We start from the raw sequence: 26994 nt of genomic DNA on the forward strand, positions 1-26994 counted from the left end.
TTGTCTGCGCCCATAATGCATTACGTATATCACTGATGACATTACTTATCAAGCTGGAACAACTTTCCAGAATTGTGTTTGAAATACCATGAACACCAGAGCTTCTGTTTTTTAGAATTTTATAAATTTCAATGAAGGATGTTGATGCTACTTTTAGTTGCTTGACGTTTAGTGGAATGTATTTTTAATATCGTCTCTTGCTTCTTCAACTGAACTATTTAATCCTACATTTTTTGCTACATTCATAAAGTGATTGTTAAAAGCACATGCAACTTGTGAACTATCAGTCACAACATTGTTCAAAATGGTTCAAATGGCTCTGAGCACTATGGGACTCAACTGCTGAGGTCATTAGTCCCCTAGAACTTAGAACTAGTTAAACCTAACTAACCTAAGGACATCACAAACATCCATGACCGAGGGAGGATTCGAACCTGCGACTGTAGCGGTCTTGCGGTTCCAGACTGCAGCGCCTTTAACCGCACGGCCACTTCGGCCAGCTCACAACATTGTTATTTGGTTTGTTATGGAATTTTGTATACTGAGTGGCTGTCCTGTCTCCTGTTTGACAATGTGCCATACAGTTTTAAAGTTATTATCTGTATTACATATTTCTGTCAGGACATGTATATTCCTGGACATTTTAATGACTTCCATTAAAATACTACAGTATTTTTTGTAGTATGCAAGTAGTGTCGGATCTTGACTTACTTTGGGCTTTATATAAGTTCCTCTCTTCCTCTTGTATGAGATTTTAATTCTCTTAGTTATAGCTTAATTGTTTTTAATGGATATTGACATAAATTTACTATGAAATAAATTGAATTTGACACTAGAATCTCCTTCTACATATACATGTACTAACCTATATATCCCACTGAAGAAATCTGACACTACTTGTTTCAGTAGATAGATACTATACAGAAGAAACGAGAGAGTAGGTGATAGCACAATTGGGATTGCTCTATACGATAGAATGAAAAAAGGAAATCACAGAAATGTGTAGGAACTTTGGGCCTCAGATGGTTCAAAAATACAAATTTAATGGGCATGTATGTGTTATGGAAGAGGTTTTACAAATTTTGAGATACGTAAGGTTCGATGGTAACACCACAAAAACTACGCATAAAAAAGCTAGCACCCATAAGAAAACTCCTTGATTTACTTACACGAAATTGTCAAAATTACTACAATCCTAGCGAATATGTAACAACTGATGCAAAGCTGGAACCACTTCGATGCAGATGCAGCTTTGTGCCTTATATTCCAAATAAACCTGCGAAATATGGCATGAAAATTTATGATGTATGTGATGCTAAAACTATCTTTACTTTCAGTTTATAAGGTTACTATGAGAAACAACCAGATGGGCCTTTCTGCCTATCAAATAAGGCCACTGATATTTTAAACAGATTGATAGAGCCAGTTTCAGGGTCAAACAGAAATCTGACAGCTGATAATTCGTACACCGATTATTCATTATCATTATCTCTCCTACAGAAAGGCGTCACTGCTATTCGCACACTGCGTGAGAATAAAAGAGAAGTGTCTAAACAGTTTCTTTCACAGAAAGATCGTGCAACTGTTTATAACGCTTTTGACTTTCAAAAAGCCATAACTCTTGCCTCGCATGTTCCTAAGAAGGATAAATCTATGTTTTTACTTTCAACGATGCATGATGACGGAGCTCTGGATGAAGAGATACGGAAGCCTACCACAATTTTAGATTTTAATATGACGAAAAGAGGAGTAGATGCAGTTGACCAGTTATGTGGCACATACAGCCTTTCCCGAGTGACAAGGAGATGGCTATTGCCTTTGTTTTGTGCATTACTCAACATGGTAGCAGTAAATTCCTTCATAAATTGCAAAGCCAATAATCAAGAGGAACGAGTCAATAGAACATTTTTGAACCATTCCTAATTATTACATCAATTATTGTATCACTACCATTAGATGTGAAGGTACTTTTGAGGAAATATAAGCCACAAGACGAAAAACTACAAGAAACTTCGTCAGTAAGGAGGACAGGAAGATGTTCCATTTGTAGAAGAGCTGAGAACAAATTTACGCCTATAAAATATAGTATCTGTGGATGTTTCGTGTATGCAGATCAGTCGAACACCACAACTGTATCTCATTATTGTGGAGGTGGCACCGAATGCCACTATTCTGAATAAAGTCATTGTATGTGAGAAAACATGTAACAAGTAAATACTATAGTTCTGTTCTGTTAATGGATTAGATGGTTTTCTCGCATATAGACCCAATAAAATTATAATACTTCTGGATTTTTCATTAATAAATAATACGAACGTAGTTGTATTTTCTGCTTTATTGTGTTTTTAAATTTACTTAAATATCTTACATGTAAAGATTATTGTCTAATTTCGAAATAATGTTACATTTCTTTTATTTGTAGACCTAAAATAAGTTCTGTACCAATTAAGAATCTAATAAATGCAATATTTCTTCCTTCATATTAAACTGTTTTTATGATTACGTTTACTTTGTAGCTGCATCCTAGGTTTATAACTCGGAAAACGCAGAGGTAGCAAATCTGCGTCTCGCCGCTGCTGAAATCATAATAACTGCCGCTGCTGCGCGAGGGTTGAATAAATACTGTGGATTGGAGATCTGTATAATCGAGGGAAAATAGCTCGCAGTGACGTTGAGTATATAAATCTCATCTGCAGTTGAAAATTGTTTAAAATGTGAATACATTAAACGAGTTGATTGGCAGCACAAACTATCTATGCAAATGAAATTTCGACCTATTCCGTTCTTTTTAAACGGACTGCCTGAATGATATTCTGTGACGTTTCGTTTTCTTTAACGGTATGTGTGAACTATTTTAAAGGTTTTACCAAGTGTGTTACGATAATCGGGCCAATGCGTAAGTGCTGCTTTAACTGTGAGTTCAAGTATTGTGTGTGTGTGTGTGTGTGTGTGTGTGTGTGTGTGTACACTCATGTAATTTTAATAAATCGAATACTTTCGAATCAATGCAGGCGAAGCTTCCATATTTTTTTGATGTGGACATACTGTTGAACAAATTGAACTTTTCAATATGGTGCAAAAAGTTCTGTACAAGGTGGACTGTACGCACTGATTAAGTAAAAAACATTGCACTTTAATTGGCTGTTTAGTTCCAACTAATGCTAAATAATTTTGAAAAACACTCCTACCAGTGCCATAATTTTTTCGTTTTATTGTCATGTAAAAATACTGTGTTTTGATGAGTTGTTTCATTTTAATGGGTGCTATAATCCTTTTAAGAATCATGTTACTGGTATCATCTTGTTTTTTTTTTTTAATTTTTCTCTGCAGCCATCTTGAATGTTTTGAATTCCCCACCAGCGCCATCCTGCATTTTTAAATTTCCTGCTGCCGCCATCACCTTTCATCCGTTTTTCTCTTGATGACTGCAGCGCCGCCTAACAGCAGAAACTTAAACTATGGGTCATATCCTTATAGCATTGCGATTGATATCATACTCCGAGAGTTTCTCCGAACAGACGATAATGTTAAAATAGCAATTAAGAATTGAAGGTGACAGAGTTTCAAGTATAGCTGAAAAGCTGTGAGGCTCATTTAATAGTTGTAGTCTCAAACCGGACACTAATAATGGGATCTTCGGACAAACGAGACAGTAATATCAAATTACATTGAGTCTGCATGGCGAATGGTTTGCACAAAATTAGCTATTTATGATAGGCTTATACTTGTAGTTAGAGCCTTCTTTAGGCTTCCGAATCTTTTTGCGCGTAAAACTGTTGTTGAAAGGCGCGTAGAACAGTTTACTCAGGCCACAAGCAGAACTGACCCATCTGAGGATGTTTATACAAGGTCTAGGAGTTGGTGGTGATGAATCAGTTGTAGTAAATTAGCCGAAAAGATTAAATATTCAGTAAATCGGCTAAGTAAAAGTTAACCCAATAGCTCAAAACATGTGTCAGAATGTTATGTTGAGCAAAGAATCTGCAGAGGCACTGCAGCTCAGATTAAAGAGCTGTTGATTAAAGAGGGCAGAGGTACAAAAAAAGTGCCACAAAGCATTTAAAGAAATTGGTCCTCGTTCCACACAATAGGTACAAGGTAAAGCATAGATTCGCAGATAAGCAAGTGTTAATTTGAATGTTTCTGAATACCATAATGGGAAATACGTGGCTAAAATAGCGATGGTAAGGATCTAGGGTCAGAATTATACATATGGGGGAAGATTGTAGACTACGTACTTTGAAATAAGGAAATAAAGGTCGGAAATGAATGTTTCGTTTTTTATTGACTTAAATAAAAAATTGCGCAAAGACCTTTTGAAAGCATACAATGCACACGACACAGCCACAACTGTCTAGACCAGTCCCTGTCGCAAAGAAGGAGAGCCGAACAAAATAAATTTCATAATTTCAATAACAGATTCGGGTTGCCTACAAATTCCGACCTCAGTAACACTAATACCAGACTGAACAGGTCATTAAATAAGAAATCATAAAACTAAATCAAACAGTTCGTGTAATTAGATTTTCTCTAGCCTACGGGTACCACCAATAGCTCATCTGCATGGAGGACCATTGGATGGAGAGAGCGCAGTAATTCTCAAATCGGCATTTAAATAATTTAGAAGGCACATAGTGTTGTGAAAATCTGCAAAATTTCGGGCCATTAAGTTTGAATTTAAGATGAAACTATACTGTGTCCTTAAGAGTACTCGCGCCGAAAAATATGTGCCAGGTTGACAGCCAAGAGCCAGTGCTAACCTGTCAGGCTGAGGCTGCAGCAACGTTTCGCCTCAACTCTGTCATATTGGCTATAGAACGTATTTTTTTAACTGCTTATGCACGCTATGGTGTGCTGTCCGACTTTACAAATAATGTAGAGCTACTCTCCAGCCCCATTCGGTTGCTGATCCTGGATCCCTTCACTTCGTAAATGGCTACATTACCAAAGTTACCGCTATTTTGATACGCAAGCATTGTCTTCCATGAACTTGGATCAGTCTTGTACTAAAACCGTCCGGTTTGGTCAGCATTATTCGCGATAGAGGCTTACAGCAATCACGTTTGGTTGCTGCATTGCAATTACGCCATCTGCACTGCGCTTATCCGGCAGCGCAACTTAACCGCTCATAATGTGTAAGCTTTCTCTTTCGGCGTCTGTTCGTATCTCGCTACTCATGGCTAGCGTCTCTAATTTCTGGATTCATCTCCATTATACTTTACTCCCTCTCGCTAGGGACTGGACTTATACTCGTTTGGTTTTCATTGTGTTTCGATGTACTTTCTATTTCATTGCTTGTTCTACAGCAAGATGGCAACTCCCCACATGACACAGAAATGTGGGTGCACGCCATAAAGCATTGTGACGTTACTATTGGCTATCGCTGTTCCGTTCCTTTTTCTTTAATTACAATTTCAGTTAGGTGACAAAACAACTGCAAGAAGAAGAAGTCCGACGCCTACACGATTCGTGGACAGAAGTTCTGCAGGTAAGTGTAACTCCCTGTCTGGTAGGGAAACAGTGATAGAAAGTACATCAGCCAATCTAGCAGACGTTACAAACTTACACCTTATAGCAACAGCTTCACCTCATAGTAACAACTATAAGTGATGGCAGCCAGTCTCAGCCTCCTGCATCACAAATGAGCACAAAATAAAATATCTGGGTCCAGAATCATCTGGCCATGACGGAAGTGTAAGTACTGCTCCACCACGAAACTCGGTGCCGTATTCTTCGAACTGTGTATTTCATGAGCAATTTGACAGTAGCTTATAGAAGAATCTCAAATTATAATGCGTGGGCAGTTCTTCTTCATTATCCTATATTTCGCTCAGTGATGTTCCTGGTAATTTTCTCTGGACAGCGATAAAATTCTTGCATTTAGGATTACGTCAGTAGCGAAACTTTTCTCTGCACATTCATTCGTATTCCCAGGCACTACACCCTGCAGCAGCATATATTAAAATGCAAGTTCCTGGAAAGAGTAAAGCTCTGTCTTCGTCGACCAGTCACGAACTGTAAACAGTGATAAACTCCACAAAGCACACACAGACTGTTATGTACAGTTTTACAAGGCAGACTCATCAAAGTCGATGTTGCAAGAAGTTATTAGTTTTAAAACACAAGTAGCTTGTTAACACGCTTCTCACACTCACCTCATACCATTTGTTGTATTATTTTAAACCGTGTGTCGCATCTCCGAAGATACTCGATTTATGATCATGGGACGTAGCTAAAATGGCGTGGGACACCCTGTGTTGTTATAAGACGTCTCCCAAAACGCAAATAAATGTTGGCCGTGTATTAAGGCAGTCAGTGGCACGAAAAGTAGTGACGTATATGAAACAAGCGCCGTAATAGAATTAAAACAGATATTCTGTTGAGGTAACTTGCTACAGACGTCAGGAACTTGAAGAATTACATTTTAAGCATTACCTGTACGAATTATTCTTTATTCTTTACCGGTTTCGGTCATAACGACCATCATCCCAAGAAGAAAAAGCAGTGCTGATGATGGCTGAAAACACCGTAATGTTGAATTATATTTTCAAATGATAGTCCATAAAGGAAAATCATGGTATATTCCCACCATTCAATTCCCTCACCGATGCAAAGGTAAATGACATACTAATCAGTGTGACTGGTATTGAAAAGCACCTAAACAAGATAAATTTTAAGAAGAGCATAGAGCCCGACAAAGTTCCCTGTAGGTTCTATATCGAATTAGCAAGTGAATTAGCTCTATATTTAACAACAATTTTTGAAGATTCTTTGAGGAGCGAACTGTTCCTTGAGATTGGAAAGGAGCACAAAGTAGACCCATATACCATAAAGGCAGTAGAACATATCCTCGCAACAAAAATTGTCTCTCTTATCTCATTTGTAACGAAAACTTGAACATGATCTCAAATCCGACATAATAACGTTGTTTTTGTTGTTGTGGTCTTCAGTACTTAGACTGGTTTGATGCAGCTCTCTATGCTACTCTATCCTGTGCAAGGTTTTTGATCTCCCAGTACCTACTGCAACCTACATCCTTGTGAATCTGGTTAGTGTACTCATCTCTTGGTCTCCCTCTACGATTTCTACCCTCCACGCTGCCCTCCAATGCTAAATCTGTGATCCCTTGATGCCTCAGAACATGTCCTACCAACCGGTCCCTTCTTCTTGTCAAGTTGTGCCACAAACTCCTTTTCTCCCCAATTCTATTCAATGCCTCCTCATTAGTTATGTGGTCTACCCATCCAACCTTCAGCATTCTTCTGTAGCACCACATTTCGAAAGCTTCTATTCTCTTCTTGTCCAAACTATTTATCGTCCATGTTTCACTTCCATATATGGCTACACTCCATACAAATTCTGTCAGAAACGACTTCCAGACACTTAAATCTATACTCGATGTTAACAAATTTTTCTTCTTCAGAAACGCTTTCCTTGCCGTTGCTAGTCTACATTTTATATCCTCTCTACTTCGACCATCATCAGTTATTTTGCTCCCCAAATAGCAAAACTCCTTTACTACTTTAAGTGTCTCATTTGCTGATCTAATTCCCTCAGCATCACCCGCCTTAATTCGACTACATTCCATTATCCTCGTTTTGCTTTTGTTGATTTTCATCTTATGTCCTCCTTTCAAGACACTGTCCATTCCGTTCAACTGCTCTTCCAACGTACTATGAACGAAATGATTACCTCACCTTCTCCGTGGATATCAAGATGAATTCCGAAAATGAATTCCAATCCTTTAACGTGATACAAAGACGAAGTCACTTAAATGACGAATTGAGAACGTTTAGTTGAAATGCTGTAAACGCAGAACACGTCTGGTTAAAGCTGAAAGACTGCAGTCGAGTTAAGAACATACCAAGTAATAAAATACGATAAAGACACACTTTTGTTGAATGGTGCCATTCGGAAAATGTTGCAGCAACAGGAACTTCCACACACTGACTATTAGACTACAGGGAAACAGATATACGAAGTTCCGTAGCACCCCTGAATTCATAAGGCGCGCCATGTGTGAAGCTTACAATAATTTTCACGGTCAGACCTTGATGAAAGACCTATCATTGTTCTGGGCGCATGTAAAGTCAGAGAATGGATCCATTACTTCTATTAGATCTCTTGTGCATCCGCCTGCTACTGAAACTGAAGACAGCAGACAGAAAGCAGAAATATTAAATACGGTATTTAAAAATGTCTTTACGAACGAGGATGGTACTGTGCCAATATTGACCGCTGCACACTCACAAATGAGAACTACTGGTACTAGCACCTCCAGTACTGAAAAACAAATACGACTACTTAAAACGAACCAAGCTTCGACGGAATTCTAATTAGATTTTACAAATTTAGTGAGATTCTATTGCGCAGCGAACCGTCTCGCGGCAATGGAAAAGAACGCACGTCAGTACTGCTTACAAAAAGGATAAAATGCCAGATTCATAGAATTACAGTGCAGAGTTGCTAACATCCATCTGTTGAAGGATTCTAGAGCATATTCGAAACTCAAATATTACGTTAATGGAGGAAACCTGTATGTGAAGGAAAAAAAAAAAAAGGACGGATTCAGGAAAATACAGCTTGCTCTTCTCATACACAAATACACAACATCTTGCGAACAATGTATGCAGGTGATGAGGTAGATTTGCTCCTCTTAGATTTTCTAAAGGCACGTCGACGACTACTAACCAAGGCACGATCATGCCGATATGTGTTTGGCTCTACGACTATTTGAGCAATAGCAATCATTATGTAATACTGGACGGCTAATGTTCCACAGAAAGGGCAGTAATATCGGAAAGGAAGTGTAATATGCCTTCCGATGTTCTCAAAGGTTGATGACGACGCTGTTGTCTGTAGGAAAGGACCGTAGCTGGAACATCGTAAGAAAAATGCAGTAAAACTTTTACAAAATTTTTCCTTTGTGTGATAAATCACAGGTCTTTTTAAATAATGCCTGTACCGAAGAGAAGGAACTCGATAGTGTCGATTACAAGATTAGTTGTGAACAACTTGGCTACATTACACTCTATCAGTATTTAGGAACAATAATTAGAAGCGACATGAAATGGAACACTCATTTAAAGTCGTCATTAGGAAAGTCGAATCGAAGTCTTCTATTTTTTAACGATGCTAGGGAAGTGTAATGCATCCGTAAATGAACTCACACAAGAAAACCACTAGCGTGACCATTTGTAGCTAAGATGACAGAAAGTCAACGAGTTCAGAGACGTGTTGCTAGGATCTGAACAGCTCATACAATAGAAACACATCTTAGGCCTCGCGAGCCGCTTCTGGCATTAAGGCAATGCAACAGAACGGAAAAAACACTAATATTGGTACGACGTACTCTCCGCCATGCACTGTACAGTTGCTTTCAGAGTATATTAGTAGCTGTAAAGATCATAAGCGTCAGAATAATAGTAACAAGTTGCATTGGTTTTTCACCGACTTTGAAGGCAGTTCATTCACTTCCAAAACGCCATCTCCTAAAGACGTTCCATTCCTCTGCGGTATCTTGTCTGGTTTGTGACTGGATTCGAAATTTCTCGATGGGCTGAATGCTGCGAATTATCCTGGATAGAGGGTAATTATAGATAGAGCAGTAACATTTAGTGTACTCCAAGGATGTGTAATCGGACTATTTATGTCGTACATTAATGATTTTGCGGATAGTATTAGTTACAATCTCATCCTATTTACGGATATTATATTCAATAAATGTTTTTGTAACATCCAGTTACATCAGTCTGATGTAAGGCCTGGAAACTTGTTCTCTGCTTACTCATAAATGAAGTTGTGCACGTCATGAAACGTAAATATTTATTAGCATTTCTCTGCAGGATTCCTCAGTTACTAGTCATCCATGCCATGCAAATAACAGAGTAGTAAAACGTAGACATATGTAATGAAAGGATATCGCTAGCCCTTTGTAGGCAAATCAAAACTCAGGCTTAGAACTTTCGACTCGGCAGTGGGGAACTGCGGTTTGTCTATACATTAAATCGCTCGCTAAACACGTATACGAGCGAGAATGGAATGCTACTCGAGTACATGAGATCCACTCTACATCGAACTGATAGAGGAGATGGAGAGTTTAACAAAATACGGAAAAATTGTCACTCGCAGGTGCTCGATGAAAGACGGTGTATACCTTGCGAAAAGAAAGGTAGATGATTCCAAAAACTGGCTTTTAGAGCGGAAACTACGAGTATTCCGTAAGTCCCATTCCTCCAACATAACGGTCTCGTACAGTTCCAATATATATATATCAGGGTAGCACTTGCAACGTCCGTCCAATCTACAGTTTTTCCCTCTACAGCTCCCTCTAATACCATGGAAGTCATTCCCTCACATATTAACAGATGTCCTATCATCCTGTTCCTTCTCCTTATCAGTGCTTTCCACATATTCCTTTCCTGTCCGATTCTACGCAGAACCTCCTCAATACTTACCTTATCAGTCCACCTAATTTTCAACATTCGGCTGTAGCACCACATCTCAAATGCTTCTATTCTCTTCTATTCCGGTTTTCCCACAGCCCATGTTTCACTACAACACAATGCTGTACTCCAGACGTACATTGTCAAAAATTTCTTCCTCAAATTAAGGCCAATATTTGGTATTAGTAGACTTCTCTCGGCCAGGAATGTCCTTATTGCCACTGCTAATCTGCTTCCGATGTCCTCCTTGCTCCGTCCGTCATTTGTTATTTTACTGCCTAGGTAGCAAAGTACCTTAAATTCATCTACTTCGTGACCATCAATCCTGATGTTAAGTTTCTCGCTGTTCTCATTTCTACTGCTTCTCATTACCTTCATCTTTCTTCGATTTACTCTCAATCCATACTCTGTGCTCATTAGACTGTTCATTCCAATCAGCAGATCATGTAATTCTTCTTCAGTTTCACCTAGTATAGCAATGTCATCAGCGAACTGGGCTCGATGTACAGACTGAACAGTACCGGAGAAAGGTTACATCCTTTGTCTTACACCCTTTTTAATATGAGCACTTCGTTCTTGGTCGCCCACTCATATTATTCCCTCTTGGCTGTTGTACATATTGTATATGACCTGTCTCTCCCTGTAGCTTACCCCAACATTTCTCAGAATTTCGAACATCTTGCACCATTTTACATTGTCGAACGCTTTTTCCAGGTCGACAAATCCTATGAACGTGTCTTGATTTTTCTTTAGTCTTGCTTCCATTATTAACCGCAACGTCAGAATTGCCTCTATCGTGCCTTCACCTTTCATAAAGCCAAACTGATCGTCATCTAGAGCATCTTCGATTATCTTTTCCATTCTTCTGTATATTACAATTGTAAGAAACTTGGATGCATGAGCTGTTAAGCTGATTGTGCGGTAATTCTCGCACTTGTCAGCTCTTACCGTCTTCGGAATTGTGTGGATGATGCTTTTCCGAAAGTCAGATGATATATCACCAGACTCATACATTCTACACACTAACGTGAATAGTCATTTTGTTGCCACTTTTCCCAGTGATTTTAGAAATTGTGATGGGATGTTATGTATCCCTTCTGCCTTATTTGATCTTAAGTCCTCCAAAGCTCTTTTAAATTCTGATTCTAATACAGGATCCCCTATCTCTTCTAAATCGACTCCTGTTTCTTTTTCTATCACATCAGACAACTCTTCCCCCTCATAGATGCTTTCAATATATTCTTTCCACCTATCCGCTTTCTCCTCTGCATTTAACAGTGGAATTTCCGTTGCGCTCTTAATGTTATCACTCCTGCTTTTACTGTCTCCGAATGTTGTTTTGACTTTTCTGTATACTGAGTCTGTCCTTCCGACAATAATTTCTTTTTCGATGTCTTCACACTTTTCCTGCAGCCATTTCGTCTTAGCTTCCCTGCGCTTCCTGTTTATTTCATTCCTCAGCCACTTGGATTTCTATATTCCTGAGTTTCCCGGAATATTTTTGAACTTCCTCTGTCCATCGATCACTTGAGGTATTTTTTCTGTTACCCATGATTTCATCGCAGTTACCTTCTTTGTACCTATGTTTTTCTTTCCAACTTCTGTGATGGCCCTTTTTAGAGACGTCCATTCCTCTTCAAGTGTACTGCCTACTGAGCTATTCCTTATTGCTCTATCTATAGCCTTAGAGAACTTCAAAAGTACCTCGTCATTCCTTAGTATTCCGTACAGGACCAATAATAATCTTCTAACATTGCACAGAGACAAAGCATTATTGATGTTTCCCATCCTCCAACAGTGGACGGTACGGAAGAATCTTTAATGCTACAAAACGTACGCTGTAACATACACATTACAGTAATTCGCAAAGTATGCATGTCGTTTCTAGATGTATTAGTCTTATGCTGACCACTGCATTTAAACTGCCCTAGGATGCGTTGCAATATATGACGTCTATGTCTGACGACTACTCGCAAATTACGCTCTAAAGTACTGCTCTTCTTGGCATTTAAAATCAAAGGTGCAGAAATTTGCGGTAAAATATAGATACAATTTACCAGAAGAGGGGAAAGGGGGGGGGGGGGGAGGCGGTAGCTATCTTAAAAGTCAAACCTAAGCAACTTATGACACAGCTTGTTTCTTATCAAAATTTTATGATTAAAATGTTCCATCTCTTATTACAAATATGCCTAGTAAGCCAGCATGACAACATTGAGGTGAACCCCCAAGCCAAAAGGTTTTCACATGCTTTCAGTTGGAACACTTCCATTAATTAGGGCTCAATAGTCAATCGTAAGTAGAATCAAAAGACTCAATAGTGTTTGTGCAGACAACAGAAGACTGAAAAACGAAACCTCTTCCGATCCAGATACGTAATATTTGCGCTCTAAGTTAATGGCTGTAATTCCTGAGTTACTTAACTTTCGTTGATTCCTTAAATCAGAAACAATCAAATGATTTCTCTCTAAACCAAGTAACACCTACATATAATTTGCAGTGCGTCCCACATTAGAAGAAACTTTTAAGTCCTTGACAGTAAATTTTGATAAAACTTAAACCGGAAAAATGAAATACAGTCAACGTGCTAAGACGTTAAGGTTCAGCAACTTTTACCATAATAATTATTGCCAAATTCGGGGACGGATAAATCATTAATTAAAGATACACTGGTGTAAAAAATTAAAGCAACAAGCCACTATTTCCCCATCCTGTGTGTAATTCACGATATAACCATACAAACACTCAACAGATGTCCGTACTATCGTGTTCTGCACGGAATATAGTATTCCGGTCAACGAACAACCACGCCAACGGTGATGTCAGGGCACCTATCAAACGGGATGGTAATTTCTGGGTAGTCCAGATCCACAATCGCTGTGTACACAGTCATAGACGGTGCCGTATGGCATAGTGAAGACGCCTACCAGACTTTCTGCGATGGAGGGACGTAGGAAGAATGACAGCAGGACAGTTGCAAACTAATGTAGCCCTACGGATTGACGTTAATCGAACTGTTGTTTTACGGATGTGGCGACAGTTTAGAGAGACCTGAACTGCATCCCGAAGACCAGAGCAGAGCCGACCACGTGTGACATCAGAAAGAGAGGACCTTAATTTGGCTGAAAGGGAACGACGGTACAGCCTTAGACTACACGGCAACTGGCATCTGACCTCGCAGCACCCACTAGACGTGTTGTATCGAGGCAAACGGTGTACAGAAGGTTCCTGCAGAGTGACCTTTACTGCCGGAGGCGTGCTGTATGTGTACCTCTGATGCGTCTTCACAGAAGGGAACGTCTACAGTGGAGTCGTCAACATGCCACCTGGACGGTCGAACAGTGAGCCAATGTTCCTTGCACAGATGAGTCTCGATTAGGTCTGGGGAGTGATTCGCGACGAATTCGCATCTGAAACCCCAGCAGTAACAAGAGTAGAAGAATGAACCAAAGCAGAAACAAGAGTAGGGGTAGCCATAGCAGCAGGAATTCAAGAAGAAAAGAGAATTTGAGCTCTTTTAGTTATAGCTGCTAAAACAATTAATATAGTAATAAGCTTTATTTCAAAAGAATTAGAAATAAAATCATAATAATAAATATAATTTCAACCACCAAAATTCAATATTCAAGCAATAGAAATTAAAATAGCAACATCACCAATACGATTAGAAAGTGCAGTTAACATACCCGCACTATAAGATTTCACATTTTGATAATAAATAACTAAACAATAAGAAACTAAACCTAAACAATCCCATCCCAATTAAATCCTAATCAAATTAGGACTGATAATTAAAAAACCTATAGAAAGAATAAATATTAAAACAATAATAATAAAACGATTTATATTTTTTTCTCCCGATATATAATCCTCTCTATAATAAATAACCAAAGAAGAAATATACATAACAAAAGACATAAAAATAAGAGACATTCAATCCAAAATTAAAGTCATAACAACCATAGAACCATTTAAATTAAAAAGCTCTCATTCAACAAAAACTCTATAATCAATTATTAAATAATAAATACCCAAAATAAAAATTATTGTTCTAGAAAAAATAAAGAAAAAAAACTCAAAGAACAAAGAGAAAACAAATTCACGGCCTAAGATGAAAAAATTCATATCATTGATTCCACAAAACAACATTTTTAATTAAAATACTTAAGCAACCTAAACAAAAAAATACTCTCCCTTTAAACAAAGAACATTTAAAGGCAATCAATGTAAAAGTAAAACATGATATTCACGAAAATAACCAAGAGAACAAGTATAAACACCAGAATAATAATTACCATGCTGAGAATAAGCTCTAAAAAAAGACAAAAAAATTAAAGCAAAAAATCTAAAAGAAGATCAAGACATAATTCTATTTAATAATCTAAGTTCACCTACCAAATTTAAAGAAGGAGGAGCAGCTATATTAGAAGATCTCAAAAGGAATCATCATAAAGCCATTCTTGGTATCAAATTAATTATACCCTTGTTAATTAATAATCTTAGTCTACCTAAATGCTCATAAATAATATTAGATAAACAAAATAAACCAGAAGAACACAAACCATGACCAACCATTAAAGAAAGAGAACCTATACAACCTCATTAATTCATAGTTATCAATCCTCCAATAACCATTCTTATATGAGCAACAGAAGAATACGCAACTAAAGACTTTAAACCAACCTGACGAAAACAAATAAATCTAACAATAATCCCACCAGATAAACCTAAAGACAATCAAAAATAATTAAACTTTAAACCCAAATAAGAAATAACCTTCATAACACGAAAAATACCATAACCACCTAACTTTAATAAAACACCAGCAAGAATCATTCTACCTGAAATAGGGGCCTCAACATGGGCCTTAGGAAGCCACAAATGAACCAAAAATATTGGCATCTTAACTAAAAAAGCAAGAATTATAAACATATAAAATATAAAATAATAAGAACCAAAATCAACCAATAAAGGAAAATATAAAGTATTAGAAAAATCATAAACCCTAAATAACACTAATAATAAAGGTAATCTAGCAACCAGAGTATAAAAAATTAAATAAACACCAGCCTGGAACCGTTCAGGTTGATAGCCTCAATCCAAAATCAAAAGTAAAGTAGGAAGCAATCTAGCCTCAAAAAAAATATAAAAAGAAAGAAGACTCAATCTAGCAAACGAACAATAAAGCATAATCATTAAAATTAAGACTATAAAGACAAAAAAATTAGAATGATAAGAACTTAAATAAACTGAACCTCTAGCAGTAATTATTAAGGAACAAATTCAAAAACTAAGCAGAATCAAACTAAAAGAAAAATAATCAATACCAAAATAATATCTAATCATATTCAAATCTGCATATGAATAAACACAAATCATAAAAACAAAACTAGACAGAAACATTAAAGACTGAACCAACCATCAACAATTATTAACCAAACAAAGAGGGATCAAAAAAATATTTATAAATAAATACTTTAACATAAAGATAAACCAAAAGAATTAAAAAAAATCATTCCCATGAGAACGAATTATTGAAACTAAAATAGAAAGACCTAAAGCACCTTCACAAACAGAAAAAACCAAAAAAATAACAGGAAAAAATAATCATAATCAAACTCAATAAGAAAAACAATAACCAATATAAATAAAGAAAGAACAATATATTCTAATCTCAAAAGAACCATTAATAAATGCTTACATTTAGAAGAAAAAACATAAACACCAGCAAAATAAATCAATAAAGAAGTAAAGACAGAGAATATAAACATTAGTTTTAATAGTTTAAAAAAAACGCCGGTCTTGTAAACCGGAAATAAGTTCAGCCCCCACTTTTACAACTTCAGAGGTGAAAAGCTTTCCATCATCGGTCCCCAAAACCGATATTTTTAATAAACTAACCCATGAAATGATCAAAATAATAATTATATCGCTATCAAACGTAATATTTATTAATTTTATTAAATTAAGACACCCAATATCAATAATGCTTTTCATTATCCTACAAACTTTTCTAGTTGGACTAATAACAGGAACAATAATGGAAAGATATTGGTTATCATATATTTTATTTTTAACGTTTCTTGGTGTATATTAGTTCTATTTATTTATATTACGAGAATTGCATCAAACGAAATATTTCAACCTAAATCAATTACGATAATTATTACCTTAGCAATATGAATATTTATCAAATCAACATTAATTATTTTAGATATAACAATATTTATAGACTTTTTCAAAAATACTGAAACTATAAATATTGATAATTCAATCAATTATCAAGAAATAACAATATCTTTAGAAAAACTATATAATAGACCAACATTCATTATTACAATAATAATAATAATTTATTTATTTTTAGCACTATTAGCAGTTGTTAAAATCACCAACATTAACCAGGGGCCTATTCGTAAAATAAGATAATTTACTAATGAATAAACCCTTACGATTGAGACATCCTTTAATTAAAATCATTAATAACTCTTTAGTTGATTTACCTGCACCAACAAATATTTCATTTTGATGGAATTTTGGGTCCCTACTAGGGTTATGTTTGGTAATTCAAATTGTAACTGGACTATTTTTAGCTATACATTATACATCAAATATTGAAATAGCATTTAGTAGTGTAGTTCACATCTGCTGAGACGTAAATAATGGCTGAATTATTCGAACCTTACATGCAAATGGAGCTTCTATATTTTTTATTTGTATTTATTTACATGTCAGACGAGGAATTTACTATGGATCTTACATATACATACACACCTGAATAATTGGTACAGTAATCCTATTCTTAGTTATAGCAACTGCATTTATAGGATACGTTTTACCTTGAGGTCAAATATCATTCTGAGGTGCAACAGTAATTACTAATTTATTATCAGCAATCACATATTTAGGAACAGATTTAGTTCAATGAGTATGAGGAGGGTTTGCTGTTGATAATGCAACATTAAATCGATTCTTTACATTCCATTTTGTACTACCATTTATTATTGCTGCCATGGCAGCAATTCATTTATTCTTCCTCCACCAAACAGGGTCTAATAACCCCTTAGGACTAAATGGACATATTGAAAAAATCCCATTTCACCCATACTTTACTTTCAAGGACTCTATTACATTTGTATTAATAACATCATTATTAATTATACTGTGCTTGATTAATCCTTACCTCCTAGGAGATCCAGATAATTTTGTACCTGCCAACCCATTAGTAACCCCCGTCCATATTCAACCAGAATGATATTTCTTATTTGCATACACAATTCTACGATCAATCCCTAATAAACTAGGAGGTGTTATTGCATTATTCTTATCAATTAGAATCTTAATAATTTTACCATTTTATAATAAAACACCATTCCGAGGTATTCAGTTCTATCCTATCAATCAGATTTTATTCTGAATTATAGTAGTTGTTGTATGCTTATTAACATGAATTGGAAAACGACCTGTTGAAGAACCTCACATTATAACAGGACAAATCTTAACAATTATCTACTTTACATACTTCTTAATTAATGTACATGTTGCAAACGCATGAGATAAACTAATTAAGGAATAATAAGTTAATTAGCTTAGGAAAAGCATATGTTTTGAAAACATAAAACTAGAAGTTTAACTCTTCTATTAACTTTTCTTAAAAAATTTCACTAAATAAATGAAATAAATAAAATCTTTAAACCAACAAAGAAAATAAAAAAATTTAAGGATAATGGCAAAAAACTTTTTCAAGTTAAGTACATTAACTTATCATAACGAAAACGTGGTAATGTACCACGAACTCAAATAAAACCAAAGGATATAACAGCAAGCTTAATAAAAAATATAAAAGAATAAAAGTCACCACCTAAAAAAATTAAAGCTAATAATATTCTTATAAAAACAATTCTAGTATACTCAGCTAAAAAAATTAAAGTAAAACCGCCTGCACCATATTCAATATTAAAACCTGAAACTAACTCAGATTCACCTTCGGCAAAGTCAAAAGGAGTACGGTTAGTCTCAGCTAAAGAAGAAGCAAAACAAGCTAAAGCTAAAGGAAAAGAAATAATGATAAATCAACAATAAAGCTGATAATTTATAAAATCAAACATGTTAAAACTACCAATTAAAATAATTAAAGATAATAAAATTAAAGCCAAACTAACTTCGTATGAAATTGTTTGAGCAACAGAACGAAGAGAACCTAGTAAAGAATAATTTGAATTAGAAGACCAACCAGCAATTACAACAGTATAAACACCTAATCTAGTACAGCATAAAAAAAACAAAAATCCATAAGAAAAAGAACATATATAAGTTAAGAAGGGAAAATCACTCAAACAGCCAATGAAATTATTAAATTAAAAACAGGAGAAAAGTAATAAAGTAAATAATTAGATATAATAGGAATTGGCTGCTCCTTACAAATTAACTTGATAGCATCACTAAAGGGTTGAGGAATTCCAACAAAACCTACTTTATTTGGACCCTTTCGAATTTGAATGTAACCTAAAACCTTACGCTCTAATAAAGATAAAAAAGCAACACTAATTAAAACACAAATAACTAATAAAAGAAAATTCAAAATAAATCTTAAAGTATCAATACAATTTGTAGAAAAAATCTACATAAATGAATTCTAAATTCAACACATTAATCTGTCAAAATAGTAATTTAATTAATATTAATCAATAAAATAAAAAATATTTCAACCATATGGTCCTTTCGTACTAATATGAATTAATAATCTTAGGATAGAAACCGACCTGGCTCACGCCGGTCTGAACTCAGATCATGTAAGAATTTAAAGGTCGAACAGACCTAATTACTGAGCTACTGCACCCAAAATTTTTCTTAATCCAACATCGAGGTCGCAATCTGCTTTGTCGATATGAGCTCTCAAAAACAATTACGCTGTTATCCCTAAGGTAACTTAATCTTATGATCATAAATTATGGATCAAAACAACAAACATAAATAAATGATATAATAATGAAGAGTTTATTTATTCTTCATGTCACCCCAACAAAACATCATCATTAAATATAGAAAGACAAACAAAAAACTATATAAAAATAAAATGTTAAGCTCTATAGGGTCTTCTCGTCCTAAAGAAAAATTTAAGCCTTTTGACTCAAAAGTTAAATTCAAAAATTTATTAAGAGACAGTTGATTTCTCGTCAAGCCATTCATTCCAGCCACTAATTAAGAGACTAATGATTATGCTACCTTTGCACGGTCAAAATACCGCAGCTCTTTAAAAATCCGCTCAGTGAGCAGGCCAGACCTCAAAGTATTTTCAAGAGGACATGTTTTTGATAAACAGGCGGAAATCAATTTTGCCTAGTTCCTTACAATAAATTCACAAGGTAAAAATTATATACAAATAAATATACTAATTCTATCATTATTACAAAAATTTCAAAATTAAATTTATAATCTTAATAAAAAACCTAAAATAATTATAAAATCAAAAATAAAAATAATGAACTAAAACATAATCTTAGAGATAGCTGGTTTAAAGCTTACTATTATATTTTCTAAAACAAATTATAGGGTATTAACTTCAAAGCTTATCCCTTAAAGAATAAATAAGTTAATATTTATACCTAAAAAATTAATTAAAAACAATTAACTTCAAAAAATTAAATTTTTTCTTAAGAAACTAGATATCTTGGGAAACGATTAACATCTCATTTCAGTAAATAATTTAATAATAATTATGATACATTAACTATAAATTATTTATAAATCAACCCAAATCGAGACAAGTAAAGTAAATACTAAAATTTTGATAAACCCTGATACAAAAGGTACAATAAATAAAATCTACTTTTAAAAATTTAAAATAATAGTTCATAAAACAATTACATTACCAATAAACTATAATCTAAAAAATCAATTCTACAAAATATACTAAGACAAAATTCGACAAAATTATTTTTATTAAATAATTAAATAAACAAAAAATAAATATAATAAAATAAATAATCAAGATATCCTCATTTGCACAGAAAAATTTTCAGTGTAAATGAAACACTTTACTAATAAGTTATATCTTGAAACTCTTCCTAGATACACTTTCCAGTACATCTACTATGTTACGACTTATCTCATCTAAATTGAAGCTAAATTAAAATAATAAAATAGAATAATCAATAATGAGAGCGACGGGCAATGTGTACACACCTCAGAACCAATATCAGTTAAATTAAATAAATTAAATTACTATCAAATCCACCTTCATTAATAGTATTTCACCATCAAATCCGTTATAAACAAAAATCTATTGTAACCCACCTCCTCTTAACTATAAGCTGCACCTTGACGTGAAATATTTTATAATTATAAATCTTGAGAATTATAACTCTAAAAAGATTCTCTGATAATGGAGATATACAAACAAATAAATTAAGTAGAGTAAATTGTGTATTATCAATCACGGGGTGGGTTCCTCTGAATGGAATGATATACCGCCAAATTCTTTGGGTTTAAAGACCTTAACTAATAGTACCCTGGTAAATATAATTAACATTTAAAATAATAGGGTATCTAATCCTAGTTTATTATTCAAATTTCACAGATTCATAAAAAGAGCTATAAATAAATTTTAACATTTCATCTTACAAATTTATATTTTAACCCTAAAAATATAAACAACTGTTTTAACCAATAATATTCACTTGTATCAATCGTATAACTGCGGCTGCTGGCACGAATTATGCCGATACTAAATCAATTGCTAAATCCAAAATCACTTGATAATTAAATCAAATTACTGCAAAATAGAACATTTAGTTTAACAAAACTTACATATAATACAAAGAAAAAGTGAATAAATAAGCAAGAATAAAACTTTTGGAAACAAAATAAGAAATTTCAAAATTTATAAAAATAAGAGAAAATAAAAGATTCAAATATTTAAAGAAAAAAAAGAAAAAAAACACAAAAAATGACAAAAAAAAAGAAACGCACCCTCGAATGACCACAACAACTTCTCTATTATATATAAATAAAGATTAATATGGAACATGTATACCAATAAATGTATTATATTCTTTCTTATTTAATCTTTCTTTTCACTAATAATAAAGAAAGATTAAATAATATAATAAATATATTTTATACAATTATACAATACAATATGATACAATACAATACAATACAATACGATACAATACAATACGATTTCCGGACCCAAATATTGTGGAAAGAGACCGATGTCGAGGAGTGTCCCTAATGATTTGAGTAAGGATTATGTTGACCACTCGAACACCTTTTCATGAACTTTTGCGGTGGAATCAGCAATGCTTAACTGCTGTCAGGTATTGTGACGAGATCTTGGGACCTCATGTGGGCCTTTAGCAAGATGCTGTTAGCTAAGACTTCGTAGTGATGGACGATAATGCTCCACCTCATAGAGCACGAGTGGCTGATATTTTTTTGGATATGCAAAAATTTGCACACATGGCGTAGGCTGCTCGCTCTCCCGATTTGAATTCCATAGAAAATGTCTGATATGCACTAGGCAAACGGGTTGCATCACGTTAGCGTCCACCAACCTCTCTCCAAGACTTATGAGAGCTCTGGAAGAACAATGGGCGTTATTGCCTCAACACAAGATCGGTGACATCATTTACGGCATGCCCTATGGTTGGCAGGCCTGTGCTGATGCTGCGAGTGGTCACACCCCATCCTGAGGACATTAACCAGTTGTCGAAATGTGCATCTAAATCCTTTAAGTTGGAAAAAACGAGGAACGTATTTGTTTACTGTTACGCATGCTGTAGTTGTTTACGTTCTCTACCCTTTCCATTGTTTCTACTTTACTATCACCTGTACTATTTTGTGACAAAATAAAAATAACTTTCGATTTGTGTCTTTAATTTTGGACACCAAAGTATTTTGCACTTTCCTTTCTCTGATGTGCTATGGAATAATATTTTGGGGTAATTTCTCACTTAGTCAGCCCACAGTCGTTCGCATTTTGCTCGCAAACAGCTTTCACCTGTATCATATGTCACTTCAGCAGGCGATTAACCGGAGGGATTGTAGAAGATGCATGGAATTCTCTCTGATGCGACACCAGGACAATAGTGATATTCTTCTCAGGTTGACAACCGAGTCAATGTGTCGTTCTCCAGCAACGTTTTAGCAAGTTACTTGCCATCTTCAGGCGAAGTGTCGAGTTCTCTGGTCGCTGGTCGCTGCCGGACGGGTCATATATTTGGTCCGAGGCGCAGGAGTCTAAGCATTTATGGGTGCTGTTCATCCTCATTCCCAGCTGGAAGGTTTATTACGTTCTGTCGTAATATAATTGGCCTATAGATTATCTGAAACAAACGAAAACGTATACTGCTAAAAAGATAGAGAGCGTCAGAAGCGTTGGGCCTCTTCTACTTCTTCTTTTTTGGTGGTCCGAACATTACTTCAGTAAGGCGAGAGTAGTCCGCTGACGGCAGGTAATCGTCCATATAACTGACGGCTTCATTCGTCATGTACCACCAGTCCCTTTAGTGAAGATTAGGTAGGAGTTGATAAGCTCCAGATCTGCCCACTGGGCGCACTGCTTTCCCCATGAATTCCCAGTTCAGGGATTCGTACTCCGAACTGAAATCACTTGGTACTTGTGGGATAGGAGAGATATCTGGCTGGGTAAATGGATAAAGAAAATCCTGATGGGTAAAGCTGCCACCTCTGAGGGATTCGGCGATCTTGGTGTGTACCTCCCTCACGCTATTCTTGTCAGAGAGGGGCAGGAACTAGAAGGACGGCTCGTTTTCTTCTTTCTTGGTCCTCTCTGTATCCACGGTCATCTCCTCAGCCTCCTGCCTCTCTGCAAGGGCTGGTGAGGCGACGGTATCCGAGGAGGCCGTCTGTGTCCCTTGAGCGGTAGTCCCCAACTCCATGACCACCTCCTCGGCCGCCTGCGTTTCCCCATCGGCCAGGTTGAAGACCGTTTGGGTTTCCGCGTCCACTCCTGTCCTTGAGGGGGCCGACGTTTCTTCTTGTGTTGTGCGTGACGCGCAAATCAAGGTGTCACGTAAGTGCCGCACCTGACAGCGTGCCTCGTCCGGCTCTGTTGTCAGGGCCACCAACTACTCCGCCAGGGAGGATTTGAACGGGGCAACCGCGTCATCGGTGACTCCGCAACATTTCACGGAAACCACGGTCGTCGTCTTCGTGGCGGCGTGGATTGAGGGGGAGGGGGCGGCCGCTGTGTCGACTTGGACCGTCCCTTATGTGTGTGGCGGCCTTCTTCTGCTGCTTCCATGCCTTGAAATAACAGCAGGTTCGTGAATTTGTGGCGTGAGGACCGAAGCAGTTCAGTCACGTGGTAGCTGCACTTCGCGGCTTGTCAGTCGCGTGTATCATGAGCATTTGCACATTTCAAACACACGACTGTGCCCCTGCATGTTTTTGCTGCATGCCTCATCCCTTGGCATTTGTAGCATTGCTGCGTTGTCTTCTTCATCGACTTATTTTTGCCGCTGCGATCTTTCCCGACGGCTTTCACGAGGAAACCCAGCACATTTATCGTGTCGATAACATAAATTCTCGTACCTATGGTATAGCCAATCATCTGGCACAGTTATTCATACCTCTCGTAGGTAAATGTCCCCACCACATCAAGAATTCCACACAGTTTGTTAAGACACTCAAGGAGTGGTGTCTTGACAAAAATCATATTATGGTCGGCTTTGACGTCACACCCCTCTTCACAGGAGTACCGCTAGAGAACTCCTTGAACTACCTGAGAACCATTTCGACAAAGACACGCCATGAGCGCAAAATCATGCATTTCCAGTGTGGGGGCAAGTATTACCAACAGGTGGGTGGAGCCGCTATGTGATCCCCACTGGCACCACGTACTGCCAATCTGTAGGTGGAATAGTTCGAGGATATCACCTTAGAAACAGCACGCTTTATACCCAAGGTCTTTTATCGGTACGTGTACTTTCGCGATCTGGCCGCACGGCAAGGACACCCTAAAATAATTTCTCAAACATCTGAACAGCATACACGAGAACATCAAGTTCACAATGGAATTATAAGAAAATTGGTACTTATCCTTCCTCGATATCCTAATAAAGAAGAAAACGTACGACACACTGGGACACTCGGTCTACCGAAAGAAAACCTGTACCTCAACGCCAACAGCTGCCATCCATCACCCACCACAACGGAAATCCGTGCTCACTACCCTTTTCCGCAGAGTGCATGACATGCGACAAGGACGGTCTACCTACTGAGATGCAGCATCTGAAGAAAACCTTCCAGAAGAATGGCTACACTGAAACGCAGATCAGGTTCGCTCTCAAGACGAGCAAGAAGAAGAAGGACGATCTACAGGAAGAAGAGGACAACAAGGGCCTGGCGTTCCTCCCGTACTCGGGGCCGCACTGTAAAATTTGCCGGGATACTGGACAAGAACAAGATCAAAACCAACTTCCGTTTCCCAGCAAAAATCAGGAATATACTGAACTCAATGAAGGACAACTTGGGTCTAAGAACACTGGGTGTCTACAGCATTTCCTGTGAATGTCCACATAACATATTTTCTTTCTTTGTGTGTGAGGAATGTTTCCTGAAAGTTTGGCCGTACCTTTTTGTAACACCCAATATATCGGACAGACGCAACACTGCATCACACAATGCCTCTCTGAACATGTGAGAAGCGTTCGCCTCGGACGAAAGGAAAGAAGGTAAAATCCGCGGTAGTGGAGCACAGCCTGAGTGAAGAACACACGTTTCTGTTTTAACAGACCAAGATGCTGAGCAGAGCGAACAGTTTCTGGGACTCTATTTTTAAAGAGGTAGTGGAGATACGAGTCAGTGATAACCTGGTCAACTGGGATAGCGGCTTCCAACTTACCACCCGTGGGGCACAATATTAGCAAGAATACGACGAGAGCGCACCGATGGAGGCAGGACGGTGGCGGCTGATGGAATTACGGCCGCACCGAGACGAGACGCCGGGACTCGGAGCACACTGTTCATCGCATATTGTTGAACACGGAGCTACGCAGCAGAGCACCCTTACGTGTTCACATGTTGACCCAACAACATCATCAATTACGATTACTGTGGGCGCGGGACCATCGGTATTAGACTGTCGAGCAACGAAAACGTGTCGGCTCTTCGAGTGAGTCACATTTTTGCTACAATAGCTCGATGATCGTCTCCACAAACGCCGTCGTCGAGGTGAACGGCGGCTCGAAACGTGCTCCGCGCTACGGACACAGGCTGATGGGAACAGTATTATGCTATGGAAGACATTCTCCTACACCTGCAAGGGACCTGTGTGGTAGTAATCGAAGACACGCTAACAGCGGCGAATCACCTGCACCCCTTTATGCTTGATGTCTCCCCCGGCGTAGTTGTCATCTTTCAGCAGTATAGTTGTCCATGACTGGGAGCCACAACCATGCTACGGTGGTTTGAAGAGCATTATAGTGAACTCACGTTGATGCCTCGATGACCAAATTCGCCTGACGTAAATCCTATGGAACCCATATTGACGCTATGGAACGCAGTCACGAAGTACACAGTTCGCCCCTCGTAGCTGACTGGTCAGCGCGACAGACTGTCAAACCTAACGGCCCGGGTTCGATTCCCGACTGGGTCGGAGAGTTTTCTCTACTCAGGGACTGGGTGTTGCGTTGTCCTTATCATCACCATTTCATCCCCATCGACAACCAAGTAGCCGAGGTGGCGTCAACTCGAAAGACTTGCACCAGGTGAACGGTCTACCCGACGGCAGGCCCTAGCCACACGGCATTTCCATTTTACCATGTACACAAATCAGCGGCCCGTTATTTACGCGAATTACATGACCTATGCGTAGACCTCTAATACCACATGCCTCCACAAACAAATTAACAAACTGTAGGATCCCTGATACGTAGAATCAGTGATGTATTTCGTTCCAAAGATGGACAAAAAAGCTATTACGCAGGTGATCGTACAGTTTAGACTCATCAGTGTGTAGCCATGAATAAAGATTATACGTCATTTAGTGAGGACTTTTCGCAATTCATTTGGGTTAAAGTAGAACTGCGATATCTTACACAGTGTAGGAACGACATAGCCGAATCACCCAGAAGATCTCGGGTTTTTTAGTTGCCACGTTGTTCAGAGCAATTTACGCCGATACCTTCGAGCGGCGGTGTTTTCAGCACAGTTCCGAAATTTCAAGATGGATGCGAAATAACGTCCTCAGTCTTTCCGCTATTGGTTCCTCTTACATCCCTGATCGAGAAATATGAATACTCTTTTTGTCAATATTGCTAAATTTTATTTCATACCTCATTAGATACTCTGGATTTAAGCATCTGAGAATGTAATTTCATTCCGCTGAATAAAAAAAGGTAGAATACATACTGATATTAATAACATCAAAAGATTTTAATTACATACACTACTGAAATACGCTTACCAGTTAGGGATCAAAATAATGTACTTCATAAAAATTTTGGATTTTTATCAGTCCTTTGGAACACAGTAAATTTTGTGTATTTTTTGTTATATTTAGTTCTAGGAACACAAAAATTTT

This window comes from Schistocerca serialis, chromosome 3, assembly GCF_023864345.2.
Source record: "Schistocerca serialis cubense isolate TAMUIC-IGC-003099 chromosome 3, iqSchSeri2.2, whole genome shotgun sequence".
NCBI lineage: Eukaryota > Metazoa > Arthropoda > Insecta > Orthoptera > Acrididae > Schistocerca > Schistocerca serialis.